At 42.2% G+C, this 8,625-nt stretch overlaps 1 pseudogene; it reads right to left on the reverse strand.

Moving 5' to 3' along the window:
- Nucleotides 1–3,477: 3,477 nt before the first annotated feature.
- LOC123927132 lies at nucleotides 3,478–4,431 on the reverse strand (annotated as a pseudogene).
- Nucleotides 4,432–8,625: the final 4,194 nt, after the last annotated feature.

An 8,625-nucleotide genomic window follows, 5' to 3' on the forward strand; every position in this document is an offset into this window, starting at 1 on the left:
AAGAAGAGACAGATGGCTGCTATTTACAGATTACTCCCTTTTGAAAGGAAAGCCAAGAAAACACACTAAAGTTTCTTCTTGTCTTTGAGATTCTCAATTTTACCGTACTCTACTCGGAGGTAGAATTGATTTTATTACCTAGCCTGTGAACTTTTCCAACCTGCGGTCTTTCATTATTCCTTTCCTCCTAGAAAATGGAATATTAAATTCTATTTAATAACAGGCAGTTATTTTAAAAAAGAAACCAAGTGGAAATAATAATTGAAAACTGTAATTGCCGAAATCAAGAATTGAATGGGTGGAGTGAAAGTCAGCGTGGATTCCACCGAAAGCAGATTTTTATGAGCAGAAGATCAGGTCGAGGAACCCTCCCAGCAGAAAATAGTAATTCTACCTCTGAAACTAATTTTAAAACAAAAGAAAGAAAGAAGAAAGAAAGGAAGTAGTAAAGAGTCGATGTGCTGGTAACAGGAGTGCCAAAAGGACCAGGGGAAATACAGAGGGGAAGCATTTGAAAAAGAAAATTATGACTGAAAATTCTCAGACTTTTACAGAGAAAAAGCAAATCACATACAAAGGGCCAAAATGTATCAGATTTTCAATATCACTGGTGTCAAGAATATAGGGATAAAATATTAAGGACGCTCAAAGAGGATAGCTAGCCAGGCCTGCATTTCTTCCTGACTCTTTGAGAGGCGGGTGGAGAGGAGAAGGGGAAGGATGTGGCCAGAGAAGACGGTGGGGAAGAGTGCGCTGGTCTAGGCTGGAGAGAATGTGATGAAACGCACACAGCCCAGAGAAATGTACCACTTGGTTAAACAGCCAAAGACTATTTAAGCACAACAGTTGTGAAGAACTCTGTGAGCCACGGTTCAGAAATTTACAGCAAAATATTTTCTTCTGCTGAATGCTTTCTGTGAGTGAGTGAGTGTGTGTGTGTGTGTGTGTGTGTGTACAAGCATGTGCTTGAAACGAACTCACAGAAGGGGATGGATGTTCCATCCGGGTTGATGTGTAGCAGGTAAGACAGTCTCACTGAAATAAGGAGCTTGGAGACAGACGTGACCAAAGGGAAGTAAGCTCTCAGGAATTTCTAGAAATCTTGGAAAGCAGGGAGGGTAGGACATCCAAAAAGCTTTGAGTCAACCCTGCTGGGAGAGCCAGGTTCTGGGAGACTTCCTTCCCGCTGACATCTGGGGGACTATCCCTTCTGCTTCCAGAACAGAAAGGTGATCTCCAGGGTCGTTCCTGCACCTTGGGTGCTCTCTGCGTGAGTTCCCTGACAACCATCTTCCAGACCTCTGGGTTCTCAAAACATCCTGGGTTCAGTACACTGTACTCAGCCTGTCTGCTTTATTAACTCGCCTTTCCTTCCTTCCGTTTGTCCAAATAGCAGTTTCCAAAGTGCCCGAGGGGGCCTCTTTACCTTCTCCAGCTCAGGGTTCCATGAGGTCGCCCCCGCCCCACCCCGGCCCCGGAAGCCAAGGCTCCCAGAGTTCCATTGTAGGTATACATGAGTCACCTTGAACTTGAGGGGCCTGAATGGCTGCAAGTTCACCGTTGGGAAACACTTTGTTTAATATCCACTTCATTTCAAACTTTCCAAACTTTTCCTGTAAAGTTTAGGAACTATTTTAGATTTCACAGGCCATATGGCCTCCGTAGCAACCGTGCCGTTCTGCCATTTTGCACGAAAGCAGCCCTAGACGATATGTAAACAAATAGTTATGGCTGGGTGCCAGTGACATTTTATTTACAAAAACAGCCAGTGGGAAGGAGCTGGCCCGCAGGCTGGGGTTTGATGTAAGCAAGCACTTGCCAAAATGAACACCGGGTCCGGATAAATGGCTGGATCTGGGTAATTTTGACCCGAACTTCTTGTGGGTGTCCAGTCCCTCGCCCCAGATTTTTATAGATTTCTCAAGGTGAATTTTAGTTCTAGACTTTGGCTTTGCCTGGGTTTCCTCTGTTCTGTACCTGGTCTGCCCTGGTTTATGTACATAAGGCATTCACTGATTTATGTATTTATTAAACTATTCTCACTAAATTTTTGTGACTGTATCATTTTGCTGGGGCTATCCCAACAAAGTATCAAACACTGGGTGGCTTAACAACAGAAATTTATTTTCTCAAAATTCTAGAGGCTGGAAGTCCAAGATCAAGGTGCCAGCAGGGTTCATTTCTTCTGAGGTCTCTCTCTTTGGCTTGTGGATGGCCATCTTCTCTCTGTGACTTCACATGGCCTTCCCTCTGTGTGTGTCTGTGTCCTGATCTCCTCTTCTTAGAAGGACACCAGCCATACTGGACTAGAGCCCACCCGAATGACCCCATTTTAATGTACCTTTTCAAAGATCCTGATTCAGATACAGTCACATTCTGAGGAAATGGAGAGTTAGAACATCAACCCCCCCACAATAGAAATTTAGGGATAACACAATTCAGCCCACGTTTATGAGAATATAAATTCTATGAAGACTTGTTATTGGAGGGGGTCTTCATATGCATTACACACAATTATTAAATAATTAAATAATTAAATTATTAAAATTATTAAATTGCGTGTTAACCATTCCTATTGTTAAAACCTTTTTACAAAGGTTTTATTTAAATTCCAGTTAGGGCACCTGAGTGGCTCAGTCGGTTAAATGTCTGACTTTGGCTCATGGCATGATCCCAGGGTCCTGGGATTGACCCCTGCATAGGACTGCCTGCTCCATGGGGCGCCTGCTTCTCCCTTTCCACTCCCCTTGCTTGTGTTCTTTCTCTTGCCGTGTCGCTCTCTGTCAAATGAATAAGTAAAATCTTTTTAAAATAACTAAATAGATTAAATAAATAAATAAATTCCGGTTAGTCAACATACAGTGTAAAATTAGTTTCAGGTGTACGACGTAGTGGTTCAACACACTTCCATATAATACCCAGGGTTCATCACCAACGCCATCCTTAATCCTATCATCTATTTAACTCATCCCCCCCACACACCTCCTCTCTGGTAACCACCAGTTCGTTCTCGTATAATAGAGTCTGTTTTGTGGTTTGTCTCTATCTTTTATTCCTTCGCTTATTTTGTTTTGTAGCTTAAGTTCCACATAGGAATGAAATCATATAGTATTTGTCTTTCTCTGTTTGACTTATTTCACTTAGCATAATACTCCCTAGCTCTATCCATGTCACTGGCAAGAGGCAAGATTTCATTATTTTTCATGACTGAGTAATACCCCCACATATATATACACACATATGTATTTTTTAAGACACATTTATTCAGCATCATGATCAGACTGTTGTATTTAGCAATCAATAGCATGGATGGAAAAAGAAAAAAATCTACCTTAAAACCCATTGTTGAAATGCATTACACTTTCCACAGAACAGAAACTAAATTAACTTGTTGTACAATTAATCACAAATCCAGTCCTCAAGTTTTTTTTGCCAGAGCAGGTGAGTATTGTCTAAAACCTGGCTTCTTTGTGGCAGCTAGGCCCTGCCCCCACTTGCTTGACAGAGTTCACAAATCTGTCGTAACCGATGATCTTCCCGGCCCTTTTCTGGCTCTCCTGTCTTGCTAAGCTTCGGTTCCTGGCAGTGATTAAAACGCCCACGACTGCCATCACTATTGCTACTGCTGAGACCACCACAGCCATCTCGGTTTCGTTGTTTGGCAAAAAGTATTGGCCTCCACCACCATAGGGGTCAGAGCTTCTACCTCCCAAATTTCCTCCTTTCATGGGTCCAAAATTTGAGCATTGACTGTTGTAATTGCCAGAATCATTATGCCTCCTGCCACCTCCATAGCTGATTCCATCACGATCAAATCCGTTATAGCCATGCCCACTGCCACCATTTCCACCACCACCTCGACTGCCGCCAAAACCACCTTTGCCCACTGAAGTCTTCTCCATGACCAATGTTGTCATTCCCACCAAATCCACCTGCACGACCACCACCAGAGTTTTCAGAACCACTCTGACCTCTTTGGCTGGAGGAAGCTCTAGCCATCTCTTCCTAAGATAGGGCTTTCCTTACTTCATAGTCATGGCTATTCACAGTATGGGCTTTTTAAACGACAATCTTGTCTACAGAGTCACGGTCATCAAATTTAAAAAAGCAAACCTCTCTTCTTGCCACTGCCTTGGTCAGTCATGATTTTAGTCACTTTGATTTTCACATATTATTCAAAATAATCTCTTAGATGATGTGCTTCAGTGTCTTCTTTAAGGCCACCAACAAAAATCTTCTTCAATGAAGTGGGCCCTTTGTCTTCAAGAATCTTCTCTTGAGACTGTCCTCTTTGGTTCCACAAGTCTTCCATTCCCCTTTGTGTGACCTTGCATTTGTGGCTGCATCCACCTTCTCCACGGCGGCATACGTGACAAATTCAAAGCCTCTGGAGCGTTTGGTGTTTGGATCTTTCATGACCCCACGGTCCATGAGCGTCCCCCATTGCTCAGAATGACTCCTCAGACTTCCTTTGCTTGTTTCAAAGCTAACCCTCCAATGAATAGCTTCCGCACCTGTTCAGGCTCTTTGAGAGACTGATTTTGACATGATGGTGGTGGGACTGGGGAGACTTTAACAATTCTTACCTGGTGGTGTCCACAGGCAGAAAGGACCACATCTTCTTTATCCATTCATCTGTCAATGGACACTAGGGCTGCTTCCGTAATTTGGCTGTTGTAGATAATGCTGCTATAAACATAGGGGCACATGTATCCATTTGAATTAATATTTTTGTATTTTTTTTAAAGATTTCATTTATTTATTTGAGAGAGAGAGAGAGAGACAGAACACAGGGAGAAGGAGAGGGAGAGGGACAAGCAGACTCCATGCTGAGTGCAGAGCCCAACTTGGGGCTCAATCTCAGGACCCTGAGATCATGACCTGAGCCAAAACCAAGATTTGGACATTTAAATGACTGAGCCACTCAGGCACCCCGAATTAGTATGTTTGCCTTTTTTAGGTAAATATTTAGTAAGACTACATTATAATGTAGCTGTATTTTTAACTTTTTGAGGACCCTCCATGCTCTTTTCCACAGTGGCTGCACCAGTTAGCATTCCCACCAACAGTACAAATGGGTAAAAGCCTTTTCTGAACCACTCTGGATTTTAATCAGTTTCTGTTCCCCAAGAGGTGTCCAGATTTCCACCATCCAACTAGCATTCTTTCTTCTTTTTTTTTTTTTTTTTTGCCTCTCCCTCCCAAATCCTTACCTCCTTCCTTCTGCATGCGGTCACACACTTGGCCTGAAGATTGCGGTCAAACACATGGCCATCAATCGATCACGCCTCCACAATGAAGACTCAAGAAAGACCCTGGACACTGAAGCTCAAGTGGGTGTCCTAGAATTCACTGGACCTAGAATAACCAAAATGATATTGGAAAAGATGAGCAAAGATAAAGGACTTAAATTACCTGGGCTTTTAAAAATTAGTTAATTAATTATTTTTAGAGAGAGAGAGCGAGCGTGTAAAAGTCACATATTTCATATATCAAATGGATATGTATTTCTGAATTATATTATGATATGATAAACTATTTGTCTCTTACTGGCATAATAACATGCTACTTTAATTGTAATAGTTTCTGAGGACATTTTCATATTTGATAAGACACATCTCTACTCATTATTCAGTTTTTCAAACACTTCTTTGTAATTCTCATGGAATTACTGTTCCAGATGAAATTTAAGATCAATTTATTAAGTTCCTTCAAAATTCTTTTGGTATTTTGATAGAGAAAGCATGATGCTTACATATGGCATAGGGAAGATTGACATCTTTATGTTATTTGAGTCTTCCTATCTAAGAGTATTGGGTTTTCCCATTTGGTGGGGGCTTTATTTCATGTTTATCAATAAAGCTGCATAGTTTTTTTTTTTAACAGGTTCCTATATATATTTTTTATTCTTATCGATTTTTTTTAGTTGTCATTTTTGCAAATGGGATTTTGTTTTCAATTCATTTCTAACTACTTATGGCTAGTTAGACAAAAGATATTAACTTGAAAATGCTTATTCTTTATGAGATACAATTGACATGTAACATTATATTCATTTCAGGTGGTTTTGGTCTAAGTAGACAATCATACCTTTAAATAGTATTTAAAATGGTTTTTTTTGGTTACATATTTTTTCTAATGGATATAGGATTTTATTCATATTTTGTACCTATAAAAATCACTACCAGTTATTTGGCTTTTATTTTTGATTTATTAATGTAACATTTTACTTTTTTTAGAGAGAACAAGAGACAGAAAGAGAGTGTGAAAATTGGGGGGTTGGGCAGAGGGAGAGAATCTTAAGCAGTCTCCATGCCCAGCACAGAACAGATGTGGGGCTCGATCTCGTGACCCTGAGATCATAACCTGAGCAAAAATCAAGAGTCCGGATGCTTAACCGACCGAGCCACCCAGGGGCCCCACATTTTAAATTTTTTAATGCTGAAGCATCTTATCAATCCCAAAAGTAAATCTTAGTTATTTTATATCATTGTAAAATTTACTGCTTGACTATATATGCTGATATCTTTCTTAGAATTTTGGTTATTTATTCTTATGCTATTGTTTTCTCATGCAGAACATGGTATGTGTCTGCATATAACTTAGGGCGAGTTCATTTTGGGTTGTTGCTCACCTTTGAATGAGATGAGTTCTTCCTGGACCGGTTATCTATGGGAAGTGCATGTCAGACAGCAAGCAGGGTCATGTTCCAGGCTGGCAAGAATTCCTACAGCAGTGATCTATGTGATGCTTTATCCAGCCTCACTCTTCCTGCTTCTCAGAGCTTCCAATCAAACCAAGGCCAGGGACATCGCAACAACCAGCTCTCAAGAATGATTACATTTGCCCTCTGAGTGTGTACTTGCTTCTGAGGATGGCGATTTTATTTCAGTCAGGATTCAGTGGGGAAAACAATTCCACCAGTTACTTCAGCAGAGCGAGTTTAATATTTGAGCTTGATTAAACAGATACTGGAAGATGGAAAGTGAGAAAAGGGACACTGACTTAACACAGCAATGGGAACCGCAGGAGGCACCTACCACTCTCAGCACAGGAGGAAGTCGGGAGAGCCTGCGGTCATCACAGCATAGGAGCTTGGTGGTGGGGGCACAGACTGCTCAGACGGATGTCAGCCAGTCGGTTGCTATTTCAGAGGGGATAAGATGATGTTTTAGGAACGCAGAAAAATCTGGAGACTGAAATCAACTCTCTGTGGACCCAACGGCCACTACTGGGATGAACCCCAGCCCTGGACAGACCCTTTCCTCTTTCTGTTCCTCTTCTAGCGCGCCCCTAGTGGCAGACTCCGGCAGGAGAAATGTGCCCGCCCCGCAGGGTGAGTGGGAAGCTGAGAGCAGCTTCAGGATAGGCGTGGGTCACTGGGGATCTCTGGGCACCTCCCGCTGCTGTTTCACCGTCCCCACCTTGGCCAGCCCTTCCTCACCGGCTGTGGTTCAGGGTTACAGATGTCTCCTCATTTCAGCGGAAACGGATTTTTCTTCTGTTTTTTGTTCTTTTAATATTCTCATTGGTACTTTTTTTTCCCCCCGTCCTCCAGCATGATTTTTGAGGACAGGGAAGGGTAATCCTCTTTACCCCACTATTTATTTTTTTTTAAAGATTATTTATTTAGTTGACAGAGAAAGAGAGAGAGAGAGAGAGAGAACAAGCAGGGAGAGTGAGAAGCAGGCTCTCCGCTGAGCAGGGAGTCCGATGCGGGACTCGATCCCAGGACCCTGAGATCATGACATGACCCAAAGACAGACACTTAACCGGCTGAGCCACCCAGGCACCCCTTTGCCCCACCATTTAAGAACATGAAGTCATAAATGTGCTATTGGCTCTTTAATTTCCTTTAACAAATCTTGATCTCTCCCAGCTTTGTGGATAGCATTTTATTATGATTTATTTTTTCTTTCGTCACTGAGAACATAGTTGTCTTTTCTCACCCTGATAAGATACATAATTGTTACTTAAACTTTCTTCTGATTTCTGCAGTCATTTTCAGAAATAGGTTTTCCTTCCGTATTTTGAGAATTATGCTCTGTATCCCCTAATGAGCAATAAAAAAGTATGTATAAACACACACCCACACACATACACGGACGCACCCTTGCTCACACACACACACTGGACTAGAATGAGAAAGAGTCCATCTAAGACTTGGTTCCCAGCAGTTAACAGGATGTGTAGATTTCCCTAGGCCCCAGGCATCGGTCATTTTTATTTTGCTAGAATCTCATTCTCATTTATATTCCGGAGTTCAGACTGAAGTTGCTGCATGGCCCAGTTCTGAGTGTTTGGCAGCCATCTGTAAATGTCACTGCGTGGCGTTGCAATGGTGGAAGGATGGGGACCAGTGAGTTGTGTGGCCTTTCCGCGAGCTTCCTCTAGGGATGCCAGCGGTGTTGATTGAACGCCCTTTCCAATACATGTCAAGAGGATACCTGTATGAGATCCAGGACAAATAGAATTGAGCCTGGACCTACCTACCAGCACTAGCACCAGGGCATTGTTGTTGAAATCGTTTACTGAGTGATGAACAACCCCTCTTGGTGAACTGGAGAATGGGAGGCACACGTCTAACCGGGTGAAGGTTTCTGTGAGCCACCCCCACTCAGCGCC

The sequence above is a fragment of the Meles meles genome, chromosome 16 (genome assembly GCF_922984935.1).
Source record: "Meles meles chromosome 16, mMelMel3.1 paternal haplotype, whole genome shotgun sequence".
NCBI classification, from domain to species: Eukaryota; Metazoa; Chordata; class Mammalia; order Carnivora; family Mustelidae; genus Meles; species Meles meles.